At 35.0% G+C, this 26,472-nt stretch overlaps 1 pseudogene across 1 annotated transcript in view; it reads right to left on the reverse strand.

Moving 5' to 3' along the window:
- Positions 1-26,286, reverse strand: part of LOC309661967 (large ribosomal subunit protein uL23 pseudogene) — a 28,222-nt pseudogene extending 1,936 nt beyond the window's left edge. The window contains exon 1 of the transcript XR_014268340.1: positions 1-26,286. The product of XR_014268340.1 is annotated as a large ribosomal subunit protein uL23 pseudogene (transcript).
- Between the last annotated feature and the right edge of the window lie 186 nt (positions 26,287-26,472).

The following is a 26,472-nucleotide window of genomic DNA, read 5'->3' on the forward strand; positions in this document are numbered from 1 at the left end:
CTGGGAACAGGCTTTCTGTTATAAAGTTTGGGCAGGAATGGTATTCAGAATATTTAACCACTGTAATGTCACTGGCAGTGCCCTATCAGAATGTAGGCCAGCAATCAACTACTTACTAAGCTGTACAAATGTAGACCAACATACTATAATATTCATGGGTATAAATGTTTTTATAATTATTAAATAATTCCTGACTGTATCCAAACAGGTTCTACTTGTCTATATTATCAAAACCAGTAGAAAATGAGGGCTCTCTTTCCTCCACTTAGTGTTATCAGACTTGGATATTTTTTTCTGAGGAAGTAATTAACACATCATAATGGTTTTTCTTTGCATTTCCTTAATAGTTAATACCATGTTTTCCTAAATGGATGCTTTTTTTTTGCTTCATCTTTTCAAAATTTCTGTTCTTTTCCTTTTGTTTTCTAGTAGATTGTGTATATTCTTTTACTAATTCAGACAATATACCTATTCTTTATATTTAACCCTTTATTTATCGCTAGTGCTCCAAATGACTTCTCCAAGTTTGTTGCTTGTCTTTATCATGTCTTTGATTATTATGAACTATTATATAAAAAGCACTTTATATTTATAAAATCAAATATTCCCTTTATTATGTCCATGTCTTATGTGTCACTTAAGAAATCTTCCTACCTGAACTCATATTCTTTCCTAAAATTATTTTTTGGTGGATTATGTATGATCAGCGTTCACTTTTTCTTTGTATGGAAAATCAGTTGCCCCAGCAAATTTATTGAAATGCTGATCCTTTCCACATTTGTCTGCAAAGAAATATTTATCATAAAAGGAATTTACATAAAAGTATACATCTGACTCTTTGCTCTATAGTCTGTTATTTTAATCAATTTGTCAAATTCTACACAAAATCAGAACTGACTTAATACCTATAATTTTCATTGCATGTTTCAAATCTAATGAGGCAAGTTTCTCTCCCCACCTTTGTTCTTTGGAATTATCATTTTTGGTTAAGTTTAGTCTTTGGATTTTCTCTAAGTATTTTAGAATTAGTTTATGACAAAATATCCCAAAATAATACTTGTTTTATTTTTGAATAAAAATATGAGCTTTCTCCCTCAACCATTATGAATCATCTAGAATACTCTTTTGTGGGTATTCAGCCTATTTTGGACACCTCTGAAATACAGTGTACATAACTGTCTTAGTTGTATCACTAAAGTAATGAAATGTATTCTCTAGTCACCTGAAAAATTTCAATTATTTCTTACACATGCAACGTTCCTTCACAACAAATGTCTCTGTTTCAACAGTTCCATGGCCTAGATAATTTTCTTCTAGTTTTCAGCTAATAAAATTCTACATCTTTGATAAACACCTTGAAATATCTTGTCCTATATTATATTTTATGATACTCACAGAAGTATAATCAGATGCATTTTCTTATTATATTATACTACTATATAATACATCTAATTTTAAAATAGTTGTTATTTTTCAATGTGTCTATTTCCTTTATTAATTTGCCTGTTTAATAATATCAGAAAACAGATAATATTAATATTAGATTCCAAATACTTAACACAGTGCTTAGATCTACTAAGAATTAAATTTTGTCTTAAATCGGTTCATTAGATTCTTTTCAAATTTATATTTTTTCTAAATTAAATATTATCCTGTCAGAGAAATACATTTATTTGGTATATAAGACCAATTGTTAAATTATATCACATTTGCATGTAATATAAATTTAGATGGATATTCATTAGGAGAAAATTAATTACTAAATTTTTATGGATATATTATAGCTTTAAGAATTACAGTTAATTAGTACCTTTTTAGTGTCTCAGAATTTCATTGTTTATACCACTTAGTCAATTCTTAACATGCAAATCTAATTATTTTCTTACATGTATTCCAGGCTTCTGAATAGAAACGTAAAATAGTCATGATAGAAGATAACTTGATCACCTGTTTTTTAATTTTTCTTTCACATTTAGCAGATAACTTGCCTTTACTGAGAAAAGAAAGATTGTCTCTTACTTTTTATGATTTTTCTTAAAGCACTTTTTGGTTCAAAGCAAAACTGATAAAAAAAAAAATTCAGAGATTTCTCATTCTTTCTTAGGGTTTCCATTTCTGCTTACATCATGCATGTGTTCTCACATGCTGTCTACTTTATCCATCAGAGTGCTTGGATATTAATGATAGTTGTTTTACATTTCAGTCTGGTATTTCCAACATCCCTGCCATGTCTAGTTCTGATGCTTGCTCTGTCTCTTCAAATTGTGTTTTCTGCCTTTTTGTGTGCCTTGTAATTTTTTCTTGATAGCTGGCCATAATGCATAAGGAACTGCTATAAATATCTCTTTGGTAATTCGGTGGTGAGGTGTGAGGTGGAGGGGGAGGGACAGCGTCCTATGGTCCTGTGATTAGGTCTCAGCCTCGCAGTGAGTTTATGCCTCCAGACTGTGAGCTTCCCAGGTGTTTCTCAGTTTTTCCTCCCTCCTTAGGTGGGACGGGATGGCTGGAGCTGACTGAAGCTGGGTAGTCATACCTCAATATCTGGGGAGGATTGGTTTCAGGACCCCCAGCCCCACCCCAGGGGTACCAAAATCTGCAAATGTTCAAGTCCCTTACACAAAATGGCAAAGTACAGTAGGTCTTCTGCGTCTATGGGTTTCGCATCCCTGGATACAGAGGACCTGCTGTATTTCCCTTCCCCCAGGTCAATTAGGCTCTTATAACATGCAGCTGGTTAGGCTCTGGTTAACTAGTTTCCCCTGAGGGCAGGGCTTATTAAGAGGAGCAAAGTGCTCTGGCGTCTTTCAAAATGGTTCCTTTTCCCCTCCTCTTGCTGGAAGTACACGGGGAATTTTCTCCAATATTTACTGTGAGAACCTGGTGGAGCTCCTGTAGGTAAATCTCACAAGTTTGTGGGGCCGCCATGACTGGGTGCCCCTGAAGATTTTAACTCTCAGAGTTGTCTGCACGGAGCTTCCAGCACTTGGTCAATTACAGTGCAGGTTTTCCTGGCCCAGGTCTGGTTCCGCCAGTGATTTCCATTACGGAGTCTCTGCTCTGGTAAGCTGACTTCTTTATTCGCCTGTCTCTCCAATCTTAGAGACTGTGGTTTGCCGTGTTCTTACCTCTCATATGGATCCGAGAAAAGCTGTCAATTTTTCAGTCTGTTCAGTTTTTTACTTGTGAGGGTGAAATGGTGATTTCCAAGCTCCTTACAGGCAGAACTAAAAATCCAAAGTCCCAAGATTACTTTGTTGTATACTTGTGTAGATAAGATTGCATTTTCTGTATGCTAGGAAGCAAAGTCTACTTGGTTTTTAAACTGAGGATGTGTGTGTTAAGTATTTAGATTATAAATGTTCATCTGGGTGTATTTTTTTATATATATAAATTTATTTATTTATTTATGGCTGCATTGGGTCTTCGTTGCTGCATGCGGACTTTCTCTAGTTGTGGCCAGCGGGAGGGCTACTCTTCCTTGCGGTGCACGGGCTTCTCATTGCAGTGGCTTCTCTTTCATGCAGTGCGCGGGCTCTAGGTGCGCAGGCTTCAGTAGTTGCAGCAGACGGGCTCAGTAGTTGTGGCTCCTGGACTCTAGAGCGCAGGCTCAGTAGTTGTGGCACACGGGCTTAGTTGCTCCGTGGCATGTGGGATTTTCCCGGACCAGGGCTCAAACCCGTGTCCCCTGCACTGGCACGCGGATTCTTAACCACTGCGCCACCAGAGAAGTCTGTCTGGGTGTATTTTTAAAGCAAAATCATCCTCGTAAAGCTCAGAGAAACATATCCTAAAAAAATGGTGCATTATGAGAGACTATAGAATTATTTCCCCAACTGAAACAACCCCCCTTGAAAGACTGTTCAAAAGATTGGCTTAAGTTTCAGATTAATATCGTGAATTTTATTTTTTAAGATTTGATGTGGATGATTTGTAGACATAAATATTTGAATTGTTTAATAGTAATCAAGGATTTAATTGTGAGTTTGAATCATCAAAATTATTTTCCAAAGATACATGCTTCCAACGTATTCCAACAAATTACAAATTGTTATTTAAAGTAATGAATGTTGTGCTTTTTTCTAGTTATCTGTACTTTGTTAAAATCACATCTTAAATCATTCTTTTTCTCTCATTTGAAGATGCTTTTACTTTATTTGCATTAAATACTGTGCTTCATAATACTTTTGTTAAATTTAGAGACAGCTTGACACCTGCAATTTTATTCTTAATTCTGCTATTGATGTGGCCATCTAGTTCCTTTGTTTTCCATTAGTAAGAGAGGTAGATATATATTTGTAAAATGAGGTAAACAATTATACCTTATGGATGTTCACACTTATTTTGTTTTATATGCTATTCAAACATTTTGTCCCATCATTTCTGAAGTAATAGAATATATTTAGGAAGAAAGGTAGAAAAATTATCACTGATGCAAACTCAGTGTTCATATAAATGAGAGCAATCCAGTATTGCTTCAAGCAGGGGATATAATGTCTGATGTGGTATAGAGATAATGCATAGAGTTATGATTGCTAGAAACTGTTGTGCTTTACACAAATCTAAAATAAGAATTTAATCCTCTTCAATTTGATTTGCTTGTGTATTTTTAGTTAATTGTTAAAAATGTTAAGATAATTGTAGATTTACAGGCAGTTGTAAGAAATAATACACAGAGATCCTGAGCCATCTTTACTTAGTTCCCCCAATGATAACTTGCAAAACTATTGAACAATATCACAAAGAACATTTCCATCACCACAAGGATTCCTCATGTTGCTTTTTTGTATCTCTGAACTTCCTTACCTCCACCACCTACTTATATCCTGACAACCACTAATATGTTTTATTTCTGTAAGTTTGCCATTTCAAAGATGCTGTTTAATGGAATGATACAGAATGTGACATTTAGGGATTGTCCTTTATCACTCAGCAAAATTCTCTGGGGTTTCATCCAGATTGTTCTGTATTTTCATAGTCTGTACTCTTTTATTGCTTAGTTATACTTCATTGTAAGGGTACAAAACAGTTTTGTTTGTTTTTTTAATGCTTTCTCTTTTCTTCGTTTATATAAATAATAGTTTCCAAGACTTGGTTCCCAATTCCTTTCCCTAAATAATTCAGCCTTATTAACCTCCTCCATTATAAACACTTCAATACCATATTCCCTAGGCAATTATAGGTATTTGTATAACATAGTATATTTGCACCAGTGAATAGATGCATTTGTAATTGTTCCCTTGTTACTTTATATATTTCCATAACTACATGTAAAATTGTCAAAGTAAATCATAATAACTGCTTGTCACTGGATACATATTATGATCAGTTTTTATGCTAAGCATCTCATAGGCACACGTAACAATTCTCACAGCTACTATATGAAGTATTGAAGTATTATTGATCCATTTCACAGGTAATAAAACTAAAGATTATCAAAGAACACCCAAGCCTTTGACTCCATACCCTCTACACTAGATTGTTTTGTGCTTTAAGTGTACTCTTTTTTTGGAGATAAATTGATACATAACATTGTGTAAGTTTAAGGTGTACAACGTGTTGATTTGATACATTTATATATTGCAGTATGATTACCTCTGTAATGTTAGATAACACCTCTATCATGTCACATAATTATTCATTGCTTTTTTGTGGTGAGAACATTTAAGATCTAGTCTCTTAGCAACTTTTGATGCATATGATAAAAGTATTGTTGACTATAATCACTATGATGTGCATTAGGTTTCCAGAACTTATTCATCTTCTAGTTGCAAGCTTGTACCTGTTAACAGCATCTCCCCAATTCAGCCACCCCCCCGACCTACCACTGATAACTACCATTCTATTCTGTTTCTACTAGTTCAATTTTTTTACCTTCCACATATTAGTGAGATCATACAATATTTATCCTCTCTGTCTGGGTAATCTCAGTAAAATGCACTCATTTCCATCTATGTTCTTGCAAATGGTAGGATTTCCTTCTTTCTCATGGTTGAATAATATTCCATTGTATGTGTACACCAAAAGATCTTTATCCATTCATTCATTGACAAACACTTAGGTTGTTTCCATATATTGGCTATTGTGCATAATTCTACAGTAAACATGGGAATGCAGCTATCTTTTTGATATTTTGTTTTCATTTCCTTTGGATATATCCCCAGAAGTGAGATTGCTGGATCTTATGGTAGTTCTATCTTTAATTTTTGGAGGAAGCACCATACTGTTTTCAATAGAGGCTGCATCAATTTACATTCCCACCCATAGGGCACGAGGGTTTGCTCTTCTCCACACCTTGGTCAATACTTGTTACCTCTTGTCTTCTTGATGATGGACATTCTAACAGGTATCAGATGATATCTCATTATGGTTTTGATTTCCATTTTCCTGATGATTAGTGGTGTTGAATTTTTTTTTTCTCGTTCTGTAGGTTGCCTTTTCATTTTGTTGATGGTTTCCTTTGCTGTGCAGAAGCTTTTCAGTTTAATGTAGTCCCACTTGTTGATTTTTGCTTTCATTGCTTGTGCTTTTGGTGTCATATCCAAAAAAATCATTGACAAGACCGATGTCAAGAAACTTCTTCCATATATTTTCTTCTGGGAATTTTACAATATCATGTCTTATGTTGAAGTGTTTAATAAATTTCAAGTTAATTTTTGTGGTGGTGTTTTATAGGGGTCCAATTACATTATTTTGCACATGGCTCTCCTGTTTTCCCAACATGATTTGTTGAAGAGAATATCCTTTTCCCTTTGAGTCTTCTTGGCTCCCTTGTCAAATAAAATATTAGTTGACCATATATTTGTGGGTTTATTTCTGGTCTTTCTATTCTGTTCACTTGGTCTATGTGTCTATTTTTTATGCAAGTATCATACTGTTTTAATACTATAGCTTCCTAGTATAGTTTTAAATCAGAAAAAGTCACACCCCTGATTTTGTTCTTCTTTCTTATGATTTCTTTTGATAATAGGGGTCTTTTGTAGATTCATAAAAATGTGAGGATTACTTTTCCTATTTTTGTGAAAAATGCCGTTGGAATTTTGATATGGATTGCACTGAATCTATAGATGGATTTGGGCAGTATGGATGTTTTAACAATATTCTTATGATCCATGAACATGGAATATCTTTCCATTTGCTTGTGTCATCTTCAATTTATTTAATCACAGTCTTGCTATTTTCATTGTACAGATCTTCCACTTCTTTAGTTAAATTTATTCTTAAGTATTTTATTATTTTGATGCTATTGTGAATGGCATAGTTTTCTTTGTATCTTTTTCAGGAGTTTCATTGTTAGTGTTTAGAACCACAACTGATTTCTGTATGTTAATTTTATATCCTGCAATTTTACAGAATTGGTTAATTAGTTCCAACAAGTTTTTGTTGAGTTTTAATGATTGTATGTAAGATCATATCATCTGCAAATTTCACTCTTTTCTTTCCTATTTGGATGCTCTTTATTTTTTTTATCTTGCCCAATTACTCTAACTAGGATTTCCAGTAAAATGTCCAATAAGAGTGGTGAGAGTGGGCACACTTTTCATATTACTGATCTTAAAGAAAAAGATTTCAACCTTTCACCATTGAGTGTGATGCTAGCTGTGGGTTTGTCATAAATGCCTTTTATTATATCGAGGTCTGATCCTTCTTACCCAGTTAGTTAAGTGTTTTTATCATGAAAGGATATAACATTTTGTCAAAGGCTTTTTCTGCATCTGTGAAGATGAGAATATGATTTTTATCTTTCATTCTCTTAATGTGGTGTAGCACATTTATTGATTTGTGTATTTTGAATCAGCCTTGCATCCACAGGATAAACCCCACTTAGTCATGGTAATTAATCCTTTTAATGTGTTGTTGAATTCAGTTTACTAACATTTGGTTGAGAATTTTTGCATCCTATATTTATCAGGGATATTGGCCTATAATTTTCTTTTCTTGTAGTGTTTTTATCTGGCTTTGGTATCAGGATAATGCTGGCTTCATAAAATGAGTTTGGAAGTGTTTCCTCATCTTCAGTTTTTTGGAAGTATTTGAAAAGGACTGGCAATAATTCTTCTTTCAATGTTTTGTAGAATTCACCAGTAAAACCATCTGGTCCTGGGCTCTTCTGCATTGGGGAGTTTTTGGTTACTAATTCAGTTCCTTACTCATTACAAGTCTGTTCAGATTTTCTATTTCATCATACTTTTTGTCTTGGTAGGTTGAATGTTTCTAGAAATTTATTGATTTCTTCTAGGTTATCCAATTTGTTGGCATATAATTACCTATAGTAGTCTCTTGTAATTCTATGTATTTCTATGGTCATAGTACAGTATCAGTTATAATGTCTCCTCTGACATTTCTGATTTTATTTGAGTCTTCTCTCTTTTTTCTTAGTCTAGCTAAAGATTTGTTAATTTTGTTTATCTTTTTAAATAAGTCAGCTCTTTGTTTCATTGATCTTTTAAAATTGTTTTTTTCTGGTCTATATTGTAGTTGTTTCTGCTCTGATATTTTTTTCTTTCCTTCTTTCTACTAACTTTGGGCTTAATTTGTTCTTCATTTTTTAGTTCCTTAAGAAGTAAGGTTAGGTTGTTTATTTGAGTTATTTCTGTTTTCTTAATATATGTATTTATTGCTATAAACATCTTGCTAAGAACTGCTTTTGCATCACACACCATAGGTTGTGGTGTGTGATGTGTCCATTTTCATCTCTTTCTTAATATTTTTTGATTTCCCTTTTGATTTCTTCTTTGATCTATTGGTTATTCAGGAGTCTGTTGTTTAGTTTCAACATGTTTGTAAATTTTCCAGCTTTCCTCTTACTCTTGATTTCTCATTTTATTCCATTGTGGTTGGAGAAGATACTTGGTATGATTTCAGTCTTTCTAAATTTACTACAACTTGTTTTTTGGCCTATCTTATGATCTATCATGGAGAATGTTCCATGTGCACTTGAGAAGAATGTGTATTCTGCTGCTACTGGATGAGTATGTGTGTGTGTGTGTGTGTGTGTGTGTGTGTGTATATATATATATATATATATATATATATATATATATATATATATATAAAATACATTTGGTTCAACATTTCCTTGTTGATTTTCTGTCTGGATGAGCTATCCATTGTTGAAAGGGAGGTACTGAAATCCCCTACTATTAATGTATCATTGACTATCCTTTCAGTTCTGTTAGTAGTTACTTAATATAAGTAGGTGCTCTGATGTTGGGTGTGTATATTTTTACAACTGTTATATTTTTGATGAGTTGAACTTCTGCACAGAATAACTTTTTCCATCCCCTCACTTTGATTCTCTGTTGTCCTTAAAGCTGAAGTATGTCTCTTGTAGACATCCTATAGTTGAGTCTTCTCTGTCACCTCTTCTAATCTTCACTAGTTGCCTTCAGGTGGGAGATACTTGCCATTTGTCCAATTTATATCTGGGGCTTTCTCCTACCTTGTTTGGGTACACTTGCTCCATGCTTCTTGCTCCCTCTTGTGGCAGAATTCTTCAGTTTGTATATTTTCTCTGGATCTTACTACTCGCCAGACCAGCTGCTGGAAGCCTCTCTTTTGTTTCTCTGAAGGTGGCACCTCAATTCATTTGTGGTTTCTCCCTTGACCACAGACCCTGGCCTTTTTTCCGTGTGCACTCCCTTTCTACCACTCATGGTCAATGCAGCCCTCAGGAGCACACACAAGGAGTCAGTCTCATAGTGGGAGGTGTGTGGGTTTGGTAACTAGTGCATCGTGGTTGCCATGAGGGCCTGGTAAGTGTATCCTTGAGTGAGGATTTCCCAGTGACTATGGATGGGTTTCCTGCCAGAGTTCACAACACAACAGGAACCACATCCATTTAATACCCTATAGTATTCTTCTCTTCCTCTTACAGGATCCCTTTCTTCCTCCTAGTCATGGGGATCGCACCTCAATACTTGGTGCTGCAGGAGAGAAATAAGTTTCTCTAGCAGTGTCCTGCAAACTAGGGAAGCCAGGAGCTCACTCAGGCTCTCCCTTTCCCCCAGGGGAAAAGTCACCACTGCCTAGTTCAGCCTCACGCTGTGCCTCCTTAGCGGGAGGGGCAGTGCTGGCAAAGTTCCTCTTACCCTCTCCAATGTGTCCAAACTTGTATAACTTTTTGTTCTAATGAAGTACTGGAAGCTAACCTCAGTAATCCTGGACTTCTACAAAAGTTCTCTTACCAGTGGGTATCTGGCCAAGTCAGCACTCTCTAGTTGTCCCTGACTGTGGCCAAGAGAGTTTGAGCTGGTTCACAGATTCTTACTGGTTCTGCAGCCTATATGAGGTCTGTCTGCCCATTACCTGATGCAGAGGTGGGTGAGACCCCTCCCAGATCCCTTGGCATATGGTGCTGGATACAACATCTCCCACAGAGGTACATTTGTTCAGGGATGGAGGCTGAATTTTAGCTGTTAAGTGGGGGATCGAATAGGAGGGACTCCTCATACTGCCATGATGCTGACATCATTCCCTGTAGGACACTTTGCTTAATTGTTTATCCATTGAGAGACATCTGGGTCGTCTCCAGTTTTTGACTATTATAAATAAAACTGCTATAAACATTTATGTTCAAGTTTTTATGTTGATGTATGTTTTTATTTCTCTAGGAGTAATATCCAAGTGTGCATTTATTGGATTGTGTGGTAGTTGCATGCTGAGTTATTTTAAGAAGCTACTAAACTGTTTTCCGGAAAGTCCATGTTTCACATTCCTATCAGTAATGTATGAGTAATCCAGTTTCTGTCCATTCTAACCAACATTTGGTATTGTCACTATTTTTCTAAAGCCATTCTGATAGATGTGATATCCATTGTGGTTTTAATTTGTATTTCTCTAATGGCTAATGAAGTTGAACATGTTTTCCTATACTCATTTGCCATCTGTATATCATCTGTGGGAAAATGTCCCTTCTTATCCTTTACCCATTTTCTAATTGGATTGTTTTTAAGTCTTGAGTTTTGACAACTCTTTACATAATCTAGATTCTGTCCTTTGTTAGATATGTAGTTTGTATGTATTTTCTCCCAGTGTATAATTTTCCTTTTCATTCCTTTAATTTGTCCTTTAACAGAGAAAATGCTTTTAATTTGGAAGTACAATATATGAGTACTTTTATAAATTATACTTTTGGTATCAAGTTTAATATGAGGATTAAAAGGATCTATGCCTTCCCCTAGATCCCAAAAATACTCCTGTGTATTATTTCTAACATGAGATAAAACAAAATAAACCGATACCACATTTGGAAGGGGTATATAAGAAAGGAAATCAGGGTGTGAAAAATTTTAAAGGTAAACTTAGGCAACCTGCACCAGACAAGGCTGCATGAGAAACATGCCACAATTCACTTTTCAATAGCTGAATAGGGTCATAATCTTGGGTCTGAGCTTCCTCTCCTACAAAGCAATGAACAAAACCATCAATATGGATTTACTGTCTGTAATATTTACTATATTTACTAATATTTACTTTAATATGATCAGAAATTCATAAATCTTTTTTCTTAAAGTGAAAAATTATTATTTTTACTATAGGTAGGCACAATATAATTTACAAATATGTGTGTATATCTGTATATAGATAGATCCAGAAGTTCAGTCATTCCATCATTATATCACGATACGTGATAAAATATTTCATTCTGTAAGTAATTTGTTTAACGTAACAATGATATGGATCCTATAGTCAGACATACTGAGATTTAAAACCTGAATTTGGCAATTACTAGCTGGTCAACCTTGCTTCTGCTCTGATTTTCTCAAACTAGAAAATGAGAAAAAGTGAGAAAAATATTATATTCAAAATTCCTAGCAGGAGCCTAGCAAAATATATGATATCAATATTTTATTACCTAAGAGTAAAAATGTTTATTCTTTATATTATGTTTTATCATTTTCTGATTATATTTCTGAAATTGTGAGCGACAGCGTTGGTTAGGAGATATGGAGAAAAAAGAAGGTCTGGGGTAAAAGTAAGGAAAGAATATAGTACTATTCACCAGTGCCTATGGGTATGCAGAAACTGTGGGTAAACTTGTTTGAAGCTTTCCATATAAAATAAATGAATTATAAAAAGAAGATCATAATAGCCTGATCATGAAAAACTGCTATTGAAGTTTATTTGCACACATGATATTGTATACCTGAGGGGAAAATGTATTAGAAAATGATCACTTTGGGTTGATTCTCTGGTTTTTTGGGGTTTTTTTGTTTTTCCTGTCATAAATAGCCTCTGATACTCTAAGTGTCTCCTGTTTTCCTTAAGGTATCACACTTAGTAGAGTCCTTGGACTCTGCCCCAATTATAAAGTTCCTAGGAGTCCCCCTTCTGAACTGCATTGAACTGCTTCTAAAGGCAGTTAACCAGTGATCAGAGGAGGGCCAGCTACTGTTAAGCAGTACATCAAAAGACAGCACAGTGAAGGCAGTTTATTTTCTTGCTATTGTATTTGCCACCCCACGGCGGGAGGTGCAATACTTGGTGCTTGCTTTCTTTTAATTTGTAGAGATAATACAGTGCAAGTAAAATGATCTCAGACACAGTCCCTCAAAGAATGAAACTCTCTCCAAAATGCCTGAGTACTCACTGTTTAGAGAATTTGAAATGAAATCTTCTGTGGAACTGCATAAAAATAGATCATAAGATTTCTTTTCTCTATTAGTATAGAAAACATCCATGGAGAATCAAATGAGAGAGGTTCATTTTTTTAAATTACACAAATGCCAAAAATATATACTCTTTTAATACTTTTTATAATATGTAGTAACCATTTTTTCCCAGTGATTCAAATTTTCTTGTGAATTTTAATATCGCAATTTAAATTTTTATATTTTTATATATTTATATTTTTAAAATTTTATATTTTATATAATATGTAGTAATGACTTTTTTCAATGATTCAAATTTTGTTGTGAATTTTAATTGTGCAATTTAAATATAATTGTGTAATTAACAATTACAGAATCAAGTTGAACAGTATATGCAATTTTCTTGTAGTGATTATTTACATTTTACTGTGAACTTGTCAGTGACAGAGACATGATTAGAAATTATATCCCCTGAATTTTTTCTGAGAATCTATTCCTTCATACTGTGCAGTTTTTCATCTGTCCTTAAATAATGAATCTATCTGTGGCTGTCACAGCACTTCTCAATATCATAAACAAAGGAATTACAACCAAAAAAGTTAAGCTAATACTGTTCTAGTAATGTTTAGTATGAAATATCCTAAGTGACTATTTCACTTTAGATATGCAATTTTTTCCTGCTTCCTATGTTTAATTTGTTTTATTTCACTGCCACGGATACACCTTGAGTATAAATTATTGTTCCTAAAACAAGGGACTGATAATTATCAGAGCTTTATTAGACTTATACAAATTCTCAGTGAAACTACATAAATATGCTATATCATTAGCTACAGTAAAAATGAAATAGAAATCTAGATAATACTGTTATGATTTCCTTAAATTATGTAAGGGGATTATAAGCCAATAGTAATATTAATCTTTAATAATTTTACCTCAATTTTAGTGATGATTTATCTGTACTCAAATATGCCATTACTCTAAATTCTCATTTATACATTTAATTTCATAATATTCTTATTATTTACCTTTTAAGGTAGGAAGCAGATTGCACTCTCTTTATTTTAAATATTCAAGGAAATATAGAAGACTGCTCTTTTAGGTCATTTTTTGCTATAGTAACAGAAATCACCAATAGCTCAGTGGCTTACAAATGCAGTTTTTTCTTTGCTCACATTACAAAAAGGATGTGGGTCAACTACAAGTCTTCTTCTGGTCTCTCCTGGTTTTTCTGGGCTTGGCTGGACTCAGCTCTATGTGAGTTCTCACCCTGGAACAAAATTTGGAGGAGCAGTGACTATCTAGGTCATTTTGTTTTTACGGTGAAAGGCAGAAGTTCCACAAACTATAAAATACATTAAGGCATTTCACTCAGATACAACAAATGTCACATCTTTCATACCTCATTAGTCAAAGCATGTGAAATGTTCAAGAGTTGCAACTCAATAGTTTGGGAAGGTCTATTATACCTACAGAGAAGCATGATGAAGAATAAGAGGGAATGAATGATTGTAAACAAATAATACAAATTACTATGATTATCCTTCAGTCCCAACTTTGCCTACCTATTTTTGTGCCTTCAAACTATAGTCCTGATGTTTTCAGGTTGTATAACTGTTAACATTTTATCCCTGATGTCTTAAAGGAAAACCCCCTTTCAGATGAAAACATTTTGATCAACTAATATTTGGTTGTTTCACATCATGTTAAAGCATCTCAATAGTTCAGAATCCTAGCTTCCAGGTTGATAAGTATAAGCAAGAAGATTAAAAGGGTTATCTATTCAAAAATAAGAAATTATATAAGGTATTGCATATAAAATCATAATCACCCTGTATTTTGTTTAATAGCTTAAAGTTTAAGGTTTTTTCCAACACTAACTAAGCTTTCCTCCATAAATACAAATGAAAATATATTTAAACTGGAATTAGGTTCACTTACTATAATACTGAGTTTGGTAAAATTGATACTTGCTAAAATGCCTATTTGAAATCAGTACAGTTAAAGAAGAGAAGGAGAAAAAAAAAAAAAACCCTGCAACTCAGACAAATACATCTAGCAATTGGTGGCATGAATTCCCATACTATACCCATAAGTAGAACATAAGTATAAAACTGGACAAGAATACTATTACATGACCCTAGAAAATGACCAAAGATAGATGATATTTTGAGAAGTGTTTCCTCATGAAGGAGAAGCACTGCCTCAAGTAACAGTGATTGCATTTGTGGGCTTCTTGTCTCAGGCCATTTCCACATCCCTAGAAATGGATGTCTTGATCCAGAGTATGTGGCATAGAAGAGAGCATATTAATGGAGAGATTCTGGAAGTGAGAAAGCTACAGAAGGTTAAAGATTAACACAAGACTGCAGTAGCAGCAACAGCAACTCTTCTCATATTCTTCAGTGAGTGCTGAACAGGAAAAGTAGGTAAGGGGCCCCAGAGGATACTGGGGAAGACAGAAGATCTGGGGAGTTTGCAAATTTAATGCACCTTTGAATGCATTTTTCAAGGAACGCAGAGATTGAGCACCATAAGGTGGAACCTTTGGAGACTTGAGGTGAATGTCCCCTTTATGAATAGCAGGTGACTTCTAAACTGTGCAGGTATAGAGAAGACCACTAGGGAGCCAGGAAAAAAATGAGAATAGATATCTGTGGCTGCACCCTGCAGTGAAGACAAAATAATTGCCTACTGAGGTAAATACCAGCAGGTCTCATAGCACAAATGACAATCTGAGTCCAACAATAATTTATCTACAATGTCCAGTTTCCAACCAAAAAAATAGTAGAAAGGGCGGGATTAAATTAGGAGTTTGGGATTAAAATATACACAGTACTATATATAAAATAGATGATCAACAGAGACTTACTGTATAGCACAGGGAACTATACTCAATATTTTGTAATAACCTATAAGGGAAAAGAATCTGAAAAATATACATGTATATTCATATATATATGTATATATATTATCTGACTCACTGTGCTGTACACCTGAAACTAACACAACATTGTAAATCAACTATATTTCAATAAAAATTTTTTAAAAACAAACAAAAATATTAGACATGTACAGAAACTGAAATGTGAAACTCAGGAAGAAAAGCAGTGACCAGAAGCTGATTCTGAATGGGGCCAGACAATAATTTATTAAAGAAAAGTCTTCAAAGAAAACATTATAAATGTGTCCAAAAAAGGGAAGAAAATTATTCCATTATCCAGTTAACAAATACAGAAAATTAACAGAAAAATGGAAACTTTAAGAAAGAACCACATGGAAATTCTAGAGACAATATTTACAATAATAGCAATGAACATTTCACAAGGTAGAATCAACAGCAAATTTGAGTCTGTGGAAGAAAGAAGTGGTGAACTTGATGATAGATCAGTTATCCAGTTATCCCTTCTGGAGAACAAAGAAATATTGAAAGAAAAGGAACAAAATCTTATAAATCTGTTAGAACATATCAATTGTTCCAACGTTTGTGAAATTATAGTTTCAAAAGAGAGGAGAAAAAGAAGTAGAAACAATGCTCAAATTAATAATGGCCCAAAAGAATCCCAGATTTGTTTAAAACATTGATTTACAGCCCCGTGAAACTCAAGAAATTCAAAGTAAAATAAAAGCAGCATACCACACTGTGACACTCGAGACATAATACTCCCTAAAGATGTTCATGTCTTAACCTCCAGAATCTATAAATATGTTACTTTACGTGGCAAAAGAGATTGCAGAAGTGCTTGAATTAAGAATTTTGAGATGTAAAGATTACCCTGCATTATCCATGATGACCCCATGCAATCACAAGGGCTCTGATAAGAGGGAGGTTGAAGGGACAGAGTGAGAAAAAAGATGTATGGTAATAGAAGCAGAGCTGGAGTTAACTACTTTGTAGATGGAAGAAAGAACCGCAAGCTAAGGACTGCGGATAGATTCTATAAACTGGAAAAAAAGGAAACAGATTCTCCCCTGGAGCCTCGAGAAGGAATAAAACACCACCAACACCTTGATTTCAGCCTGGTAAGACTCATTTCAGACTTATGACCTCAGGAACTATAAGATAATTAATTTGTGTTGTTTTTAGCCGTTCAGTTTGTGGTAATTTGTTACATACAGCAGCAGTAGAAAATTAATATGCATATATACACACATCATAGTAAAATTGGCAAAAGTCAAAAATAAGGAAAAAATAGGTAAAATAGCAAGAGGAAAACAGCATATTACATATTTGGGAGCAATACTATAAAAACAGCTGACTTCAAATCAGGAAAAGTAGAGGCCAGAAGACAATAGAATGACATATTCAGTGAGCTAGGTAAAGCATCCTAACAACAAACTGAGTTAGACAGCAAAACCTTAGATTTTAAAGGTCCAGTCATGTTCAGCCTCTTGAAGCCTGTTTCCACTGCCCTTAATGTTCAGACCTTGGCCCCCTGTTTATAGACTGGTGCCTTGATATTCTTCCTTGTACCAGTGATCGCTTGATTTATTTATTATTACTAAAATGTTGTCTCACACACAAAAAGATAAATATGTGAGGTAATGAATGTATTGACTAGATGGGAGGAATCCTTTCATAATGTATATCAAATCACCATCATGTGCATTTTAAATAGCTCGCAATTTTATATGTCAATTATACCTCAATAAAGCTGAACAAAAAAGAAAACAGGTTTTCCCTAACCTTTTCTGAGGCTCATCTATAAAGAGGCAACAATTTCTGTAGTTTGAACAGGTCATAAATTATGTCACTCCTAACACCTTATAAAAGGGTAGACATGTAATCACAATGTTTCTTGGAATTAATGTGTAGGCTTTGTGAAAAGTCATTTTGATTTTAGGTTAGGAGTTCTATATAGAGAGTAATGTGAAGCTCATGACAGCCGTCTTTCACTCTATTTAAAGAGAAGCTATCATCAAATTCAATGCAAGAAATGCAAAGGGCACCCACAAAATAGAGACGTAAAACACTAATGTAATTACTTCAGCTCCCAAATCTAGGCGTACCTGACAAGGCATTAGCATAACATTCTGTTACATAAACATACATTCCATTATTGATATTAATAAAAAATCATTTTTGTATCACATTTGATGCACAAGTCCTTCATAATATTGAAATTGGATCTCAGAGTAGGTCATTGTAAATGGCAAACCATAAAGTCTGGAACAGACTGAATTAAAATAGGGCAGAAGATAGTGAAGATTTTTGTTATTCTCTTACTTTAAGTTGTTACTCTGCTCATTCTACTATAATATAGCCCTCAGTTTTAAGTATTATAAATTTTATTCTCAGACTGGGCTAAGGGGAAAAAAAACTAATTTACTCTCTAACCACTGTAGAAGGAGCACATCTGTTAATAGCAAGGAGAAATTTTTTTTTAAAATGAGGTCCATATTAAAAATATGAACGGATAACTATTGTCATTGCAGTTACTAGTTCTGAATTGCTTGTAAAGATACTTACACAGCTAATGAAATCTTGAGAAGTTATTGACAAGAAGATTGACAAATAAGAATCTATGATTTCTCAACCTCTGAATACAGCTCAGTTCTTATACCTGTGAAAAAGAAAGCCTCACTGGTAACACCATCCAGCTCTGGAAAGTGAAGTCCTCCTCTACACTCCTTTTAGATATAAACATGGATGGAAGGGCAAAAAATATTCACTCAGAGAAAATTACAAGAGTGGATAGATTTCTGGTGAAAGCATTCACTTCACAGCTAGAAGACCTTGGCATTTCACTCTAGCACAATATAGTATATGCTATGGAGTTGGGCCCACTCTCTGTTCCTCTTTTTGTATGTGTGTGCCCTTTTGTCCTTTTTATGATGAAAAAATTTATATTTAGAATTAGCCAGCTGGATTCAGTTTATTTTTTTGTTTTTTTTAAATTTAATTTTTATTTTATATTGGAGTATAGTTGATTTACAATGTTGTATTAGTTTCAGGTGACAGCAGAGTGATACACATGTCTATTATTTTTCAGATTCTTTTCCCATATAAGTTATTATAGAATATTGAGTAGAATTCCCTGTGTTATACAGCAGGTCCTTGTTGTTTATCTATTTTAAATATAGTAGTATATATATGTTAATTCCAAACTCCTAATTTATCCCTCGCCCTACCTTTCCCCTTTGGGAACCATAAGTTTGTTTTCTATGTCTGTGAGTCTGTTTCTGTTTTATAAATAAGTTTAGAAGAACCTAATTTTGTTGGCAACATCCAAAGCATCAGTCAGGACCTAGTGGAACATATGCCTTCTTCTCTCCATCGGGCTTGATTAGGGTATTGACCTTGGCCACTTCCATGTCATAGAGCTTCTCCACAGCCTGCTGGATTTGGTGCTCTTGGGGTTGAGGTCATGATGAACGCAAGTCTGTTGTTTATTGTTGTCTTCTACCTTCTACGTGGCTGACTTAGTGGTCAGGGGGAACTTGATGATGGCGTAGTGGGGGCGGTCTTCCAAGGATATTTGGGCCGCCTTCAGAGCTGCTGTGTCTTGGGTCTCTAGAAGGTGGGTGACATATGGGTCTTTCATTTTTGTGTGGCTGTGGACACCTTTGAGCACTGCCTTCTTGGCCTTCAAAACCTTTGCTTTGGCTTCAGCTTTGGGAGGGTCAGGAGTTTCCTTCTTTACTTTCAGCAACATCTTTGTGAAAAACTTGTCCTTTTCTTAAATGAGAATGTTTATTATGATTATTCAGTAATCCTTTTTGTGCTCTGTGTTTTGGAGTTTATTAAACATAACACTTAGTCTAAAGACCGTAGAAAGTCTAAATTGGGATTACGATGACACTAAAGGAGAAATAAATGTCATCTGGAGAATATGAACTCTGAGAAAAACTGACTTATATAATCATCTCTAGATGTAATAACTGGACTTGACTTTACATTGTTTTCTAAAGTCAAAAAGATATATACTCCTTAAGATGTTTTCTTCAAAGCTCCTCCTTGTTACACTTCCGTAGTTTGGCCAGAAGTGTGTCACAAGATTGTCTCTAGTTGCAAGTAGAAACTGGAAAGATACTGCTAACTACAAAAATTACAACCCATAATTACAGTTTTTTTGTTTTTAATAAGAGGGAAGTAGAGAATTACAATTTAGTAGAAGACTATTCATAATTGCCTATTCAGAAAATGAAATCATTGAGTTCCAATTAATGACAAGAGACTTCTATAAATGATCATTTGTTACCATAATGAGAAGACTTCTAAATTACTGATAAACATTGCAAAATGATTCTTTGATGGATTAACAGAATGGTGGATTACTTGCTTAAGGCTCTCTCTTCCCCTCACCTGGGCATTGGAACCTCATCACTATTTACAGAACTGCTGTGAGGGCTGCAGTGTTTTTATGTGGACCCCGCTCTCTGGGCACAGTGGGTTGTTCTCTGTGTGTGCATTCTGTTTATTGAAAAGCCAAATAGTTAATGGTTTTGAGCTGCATCAGTTGCGATAACTAGGTTATGTTGCAGTAAGCAACAGTAAAAATTCTTAGAGGCTTATAACCGTGAGTGTTTTCATCCTGTGGGTTCATCTCAGACTGGCACAAATTCTGCTCCCCACTGCCTTCATGTTGGGATCCAGATTGACTGACTGAATGACCTTGATCTGTGATTTCACTGGTCTTATGTAAAGGGGAAAGATGCACAGCTGTCCCTGGGCTAGCTCTTAAAGCTTTTGATTGCAAGTGGCACATGACATTGTTACTCAAATTCTTTAACCAAGGCAAGTTCTAAGACCCCTCCTAAATTCAAAAGGGCAGGGGATCAGTGAATATTTTGAGCAACAATAGAATATTCTTCAAAAGACACTGGGCACTGCGTAGGTTAAATTCTGGCTCTGTCATTTAACAACAATGCTACTTTTTAGACAAGTTAAAAATGTCTCTGTGCGTCACACTCTTCATTGAAAAGTAAACATAATTCTGGTTACAACTTACACAGAACTGACCTGAGGATTCAATAAAATTGTTAGGTAGGTAGTCAGACATTAGCAGCAAGGAGGTGACAGTGGTGAGGCAAAGAAGAAGAATAAATCGAGTCACACACCCAGCCATCTGGGGACTCTCCCTTGACCCCATTCAGATCGGGCTGAAACTATGGTCGTGTGGTGGGCAGCTTATCCTGATAAAGAGGGACCACAGTAATACGAGGGGACGTCCCTGGGCTGCGCATGCCCAGATCAGACAGGTGTATAACCTATAGTAAACCCAAACTCCTTATACCATAATTATAATAAAATCTACCTGTGGTTTTGCCCCCCTGAGTGGGCGTTTCTTAGCGATTCAAGGATGAGAGCATGCGCAGCAGTAAACTTGTTATACAGCTCGGGACCGTCAATCAAATAATGATCCCCTGTCACTCACCCCCGCCTCCCTGCAAAGTGCTTCTTAAAAGCGCCCTTAAGCTTGTATAGAAATGCTGCTTTCGATTCGCAGAAACAGCTCTCTCTCTCAGAGTGTACCTATGCTTAAATAAACTTTGCCCTGTGCTTAAGCTTAATGTGGTAGTTTGCAATTCTTTGTTTACTACCGTGGAACCGAGATTGCTGGTCCGGGCCTTCCTTTGACCTCGGTTGAAGCTATTTTATTACAACACACGTCCACCCGGTGACAAAATAACGGCTAGAAAACGCATAGCACAGTATTTGGCCTCAAAGCATCAACTTTAAACAAGGTTATCTTATATTGGATTCAACTTTTGATTCAAAACATTAAAGTTGACTTAGATAAAAATAACCCATGTGCTCTAGTTCTAACCTATCTTCTTTCAATGAATTGCTACGCGAAGATCATAAAGGCTGAATGCCTCTGTCAATACTAAGTTGCTTGCCGGGGACTTTCATTGTCCATTCTTTGTTCTCTCAGTAGCCTTCAATCTTTTTTTTACTTATTTTCATAAGAGACACTTTGATTAAAATTAAGACTCATCAGCTGCTCTTAAGATTTAACAGAAAACTGAATGTAATACCCTCTTTTACAGAATGTAAATAATGCAAACACACGCTGTTACCATGGAAGCAGTCTAATCAAATAGCAAACAATTGCCGTAATTCATTTTAGTAATCGTCCACTCTGTGATACAGAAGTCCATGGCACTGGTGTTGCTACTTAGGAGTTCACCTGTGTTTTACCCTCTGAAACCTTACATTAGTTTTGTATTCTCATTCCCAGAGTCAAACATTGTCCTATTTACTGGATTTATCTGTTCTCAGAACATAGTTCAGCCTTCGCAACCAGAAAACTAAAGCAAGCTCTGCCTAAGAGGGGCAAGTTTTCTCTCAAGCCAAACAGAAACTGTCATTTTGCTTTTGCCAGTTTCTGGCCTTTTAGGATCTCACCAGCTGAGTTGATCTCACTGTCTGTTATGGGCTTCTTTACTTACCATTGCTGCTCCTGCCACCTCTAGGGCAGGAGACAATATTTTCTCCTGCTTTGTAAAAAGAGATAGACTTAGCCTCATACTTTGCCATTGATCACTCCTTCAGAGCGACTTGGACAAAGACAGTTGCCTTTTTCAATTGCATTTTCCTGACCCCTGTGCAACATACAACAGCGTTGCCAATTGTTTATATTTTATGCCCAATGACCTTCCAAATATATCATTTTTTCAAAATCATAAAAAATAAAATATGTTTAGGTATCACATTTTATTTGAATTTAAAGCAGGAGTTCACACTGGACAATTTACTACAATCCTATATTTATACATTTATGAATATTTATGGATTTATAGATTTATATTATGTCTGTAAGTAAATATGAGAGGTAATATTGATACCTTAAATTTTGTTTTAAAAAATTTTAAGGAAACTATTTCTTACGGTTATAGTTAGCGGAATAAGAGATCTCATTTAAGATCAAATAACAGTAAGTTCATGTTTATAATATCTTTGATAGATATAAAATGTATGCCTTTATTTTATGTCATGGTTAATTTAGGCCCTTCTAGTATATCTCTGCAAAGTACCCATGTAGTAAAACTGGCTAGAAAATCAAATAAAATGAACTGTAATGCAACAAAAAGACATGCTAGGCATTAATTTACATTAGGACAAATATTAATCATGAAGTTTCCCTTTCATACTTCATGAGAATTAGAACTGAGTTGTGCAGTTGACATATTTAATTTTATTTTCCATTATTGCTATACATTTCTTTTATTATACATTTTTATTTATGTACATAAAATGGACTAGAATTATACAGAGAATCTCATTCACTTATTTTTATTATTGAGGGAGAGTACCTACAACTTCTTGCTTCTTAATTCTGTTCATGGATGTCTTAAATAACAGGATTTAACTTGTGTGGGGCTGGAAACTAGGGCATTCAGCAAGAAGGCATTAGAGTTTAAGAGAAGACTGGCTAGGAGAACTGATTGAAAGATAGATTAAAAAATAGAAAAGGAAAAGGAGCAAAGATAAATAGCAGCCATACAATAAAAAAAGAAGTAAAGATAACATTTGACCCATCAATCAAGTCTATATGAATAATAATTTTTTAAAAGGAAATGACAATCAAGAAACAACTTAGAACAGCCAACATTATCTAATTTCCCAGTGAAAGTATGAAAGAGACAATGACCACTGCAGATTGCCTTTCAGAAATTTCACCAACTCAAATCAGGATACACTGCACTTCCAGTTCAGGATAAAGCATTTTAAAGTTCATGCTGGCATTTTAGATAAAGTTCTTAGTGGTAGATAAGCTAAAGTATAACTGAAGCCAAATAAAGTATTTGCTTTATTTTTCATAGATATGGAGTGTTCGACCCCTACAGAGAGTTTGGTTACCTGTGATGAAATGGGAAAAAATAATAAATTCACAAAGAATACTCTTTTTACTTGAATGTAAAGTTTAGTATACATGAAACAATTTTGGATAAAATATGTGAAATTTATTTTAATGGATATAATACTGAGCTTTTTAATTTACTATCATTAAATCACTGATTATCCGTATTGTCTATATTTAACAAATATTATTTAAAAGATTTGAAGATTATGTCTTCAGATCCATGCAGTTAGTTGCTATCCAGATGTAGCAGGAGACTGATGTTGCTACAGCCAGAGGCATAGCGGGACTGCTTCTCACTCATGTGGCCAAGACCCCAACTCAACATCTAAACTAAAAAAACAATGCTGAATGCATTGCTTCCTCTGCTTAGGAATGCTGCTCTAAGCAGAGCAGGTGACATTTTTACATAGGAATTTTGGCACATATGGAGTTTAGAGGTTGGTTGACTTTTAGAGGGGCGAGTTGGCCTCATCTGTAGATGTGTGGTTACTCTGGTGAGACTTTTTGTTCACCCCTTGGCACTCAGAGACGTCCTCTGGTGTGACTCTATTGCTTACCGACTGGCATTCAGAGGTGAGGGACTGACATTGCAAAGTATATTCACTGAGGCAAGTTGTCATTATTCATTGAACTACATGGGGGCTACATGTGACCATGGATACAGAACAATCAGTCTTTTCCTACGTTTATAAGAACTTCTTCAATCTCACTGGTGATGAGACAGTAGAACACATCAGTGGGAGCCTGCTTTTCTGCATGTGAACCAGAAAAGATGATCTCATTCAGATAACCTAAACTGTATCCGGGACACAGAACCAGATTACTATACTGTCTTAGCAACAAAGCTTTTGGCCTTTTAGGTCCTATGATGTGGTAGATTAATTACATTAATGACTAAAATTCATTACCACTTACAATATGGCTACAGACTAGCACACTGGAGAATAGAACACATGGAGGAGAGGTGAGTCACTTTAGTTGCTCCATTTGAGGCAGTCCAGCATCAGGAAGACAAGCCAACCGCCAGATATGTGGGTGAACCCATCCAGATCTGTACCTGCCTGTAGACACATGAGCAAGAGGTTAACAAAGCCAAGCCCAGATCAGAACACATTTGTGAGCAAAATCAATAATTATTATTATATGCAACTAAGGTTTTGTGATTGTTTGCTTCACAACATTATTTAGGCAATAAAATGATAGAGGGGGAACAGAAAGGACAGGTGAAGATACCAAGAGCCATTATTAGGATTTACCACAAATGTGAACTTAAATATTGGATTCTTCCCATCTGGTCTAACCACTGGGAATGGCTTCACAATAGGAATAGAATTTCAAATAGAGTCCAAATAATAGGTAGAAATTTGATGGATGAATGGATTAGAATATGAAGTGAAATGAGCAGTGGCGTATATTAATGTAAATACAATATCTAAAGGACAAGGACGAGGGGCATTTGAATTAAGCTTAGAGTAAATGCATAGTATTGACATTCAAACTGATGAATTTTTGTCTTGGGCTCCAGAGAGGGACAGCAAGTAACAGTATTGTGAAGATAGAAACTATGGATCTTGGCAATTCACTGGATGTGAGTGAAGGCTACAGAGACAAGAATGATTTCAAAAGCATATGTGACTTAGAAAGCAATGTTAACAAAAATAAGCAAGAGTAGGAAAACAGATTGATAAAGAAAATATGACTTTATAGCATTTTAATATGATATACAGTTGACCCTTGAACAAGGCAGGGGTTAGGGGCACAGACACACCCATATCCAAAAATTCAACACACCACAGATGATGTAGCACTGTAGTATTTACTATTGAAAAAATCCTCATATAAGTCGATCCACACAGCTCAGACCCAAGTTGTTCAAGCATCAACTGTATATGTTTATCAGTTAGATTATGGTATAAAATTTATCTCAAAAATGATCTTACATCCCCTTCCATATCAATTTTTTTGAGGGAAAATATGTACATAAATGACAGTAAGCCCTTCACCAGTCAGCCCGGCCAGAGATTCTGAGATGGCTGGTTGCTGGGGACCGCAGGCTGGCTGTCTGGCCTGGGTCAATGGGCAGAAACTTTTGGAGGTGATGGATATGTTTATGGCATAACGATGGTGATGGTTTCCCAGATGTATACTTATCTCTAAACTCATCTAGTTGTAGATGTTAATGATGTACAGCTTTTTGTGTGGCAATATATCACAATAAAGTATTCTAAAGGGAAAAAAAAAGCATGCAGTTAATAAGATTAATTTTACTGGCATCATTAAACAATAATTCAGCAAGTTATTATTTGTGGATTAGGTACCAAATAAATTATATTCTGTAACAGTGAAAATAAAATAAATGGAATGCAGTCCATTCATTCAATCTGATAGGGGAGGTAAGGCTTCAGTTAGCCATTTAATATTACAAAGTAATATATAATTAATGGCAGAATACTTGGTACACATGAGAAATGTAATCTGAGGTCAGACAAAGGTAGAATAGTATAGTTTTATATTATAAAAATTGGGGGTAATTAAAGTAATACTCAAGCACTTGAAGGTTGTACTTGATTAAGCAAAGAACCACAGATAGATATTCAAGACAGATATTGAAGACATTCAGAAAAGGCTTAGATTCAGATATGCCATTTTTATAGGGTAAATTGAGTTGGGAAGGTGGCTTTATTTTAGGGACTAGTGAGAGATTGGTTAAAAAGAATGGATTTGATTTGGAGAGCATTAATTGATGTAAGTATTTTGACGTTGGTCTTCTTTGTAACAGAGAGACATTGATATTGTTTAAGCAGGTAAATGACAGGATACAGTGAACATATTAGAATGGATTTGTTGAGGGTGAGGCTAAAGAAGAAAATTATTTAGAAAACAGTTGCTTTAATATACATATTTATTAAGATGCTACATTGAACATGGAAAGGAAATAGCAGGTTGATATACTGTGTAGTTCAGAAAGATGTTGGACATGAAGGAAAAGTGGAGTCAAGATCTATTGCAAAGTGTAATTCGTATGAGTATTGGGGTTATGAGAATGCTTTGTTTGCAGTGAAAATTGAGAA

This window comes from Balaenoptera physalus, assembly GCF_965194825.1.
Source record: "Balaenoptera physalus genome assembly, chromosome: 1".
In the NCBI taxonomy this organism is placed as follows: domain Eukaryota; kingdom Metazoa; phylum Chordata; class Mammalia; order Artiodactyla; family Balaenopteridae; genus Balaenoptera; species Balaenoptera physalus.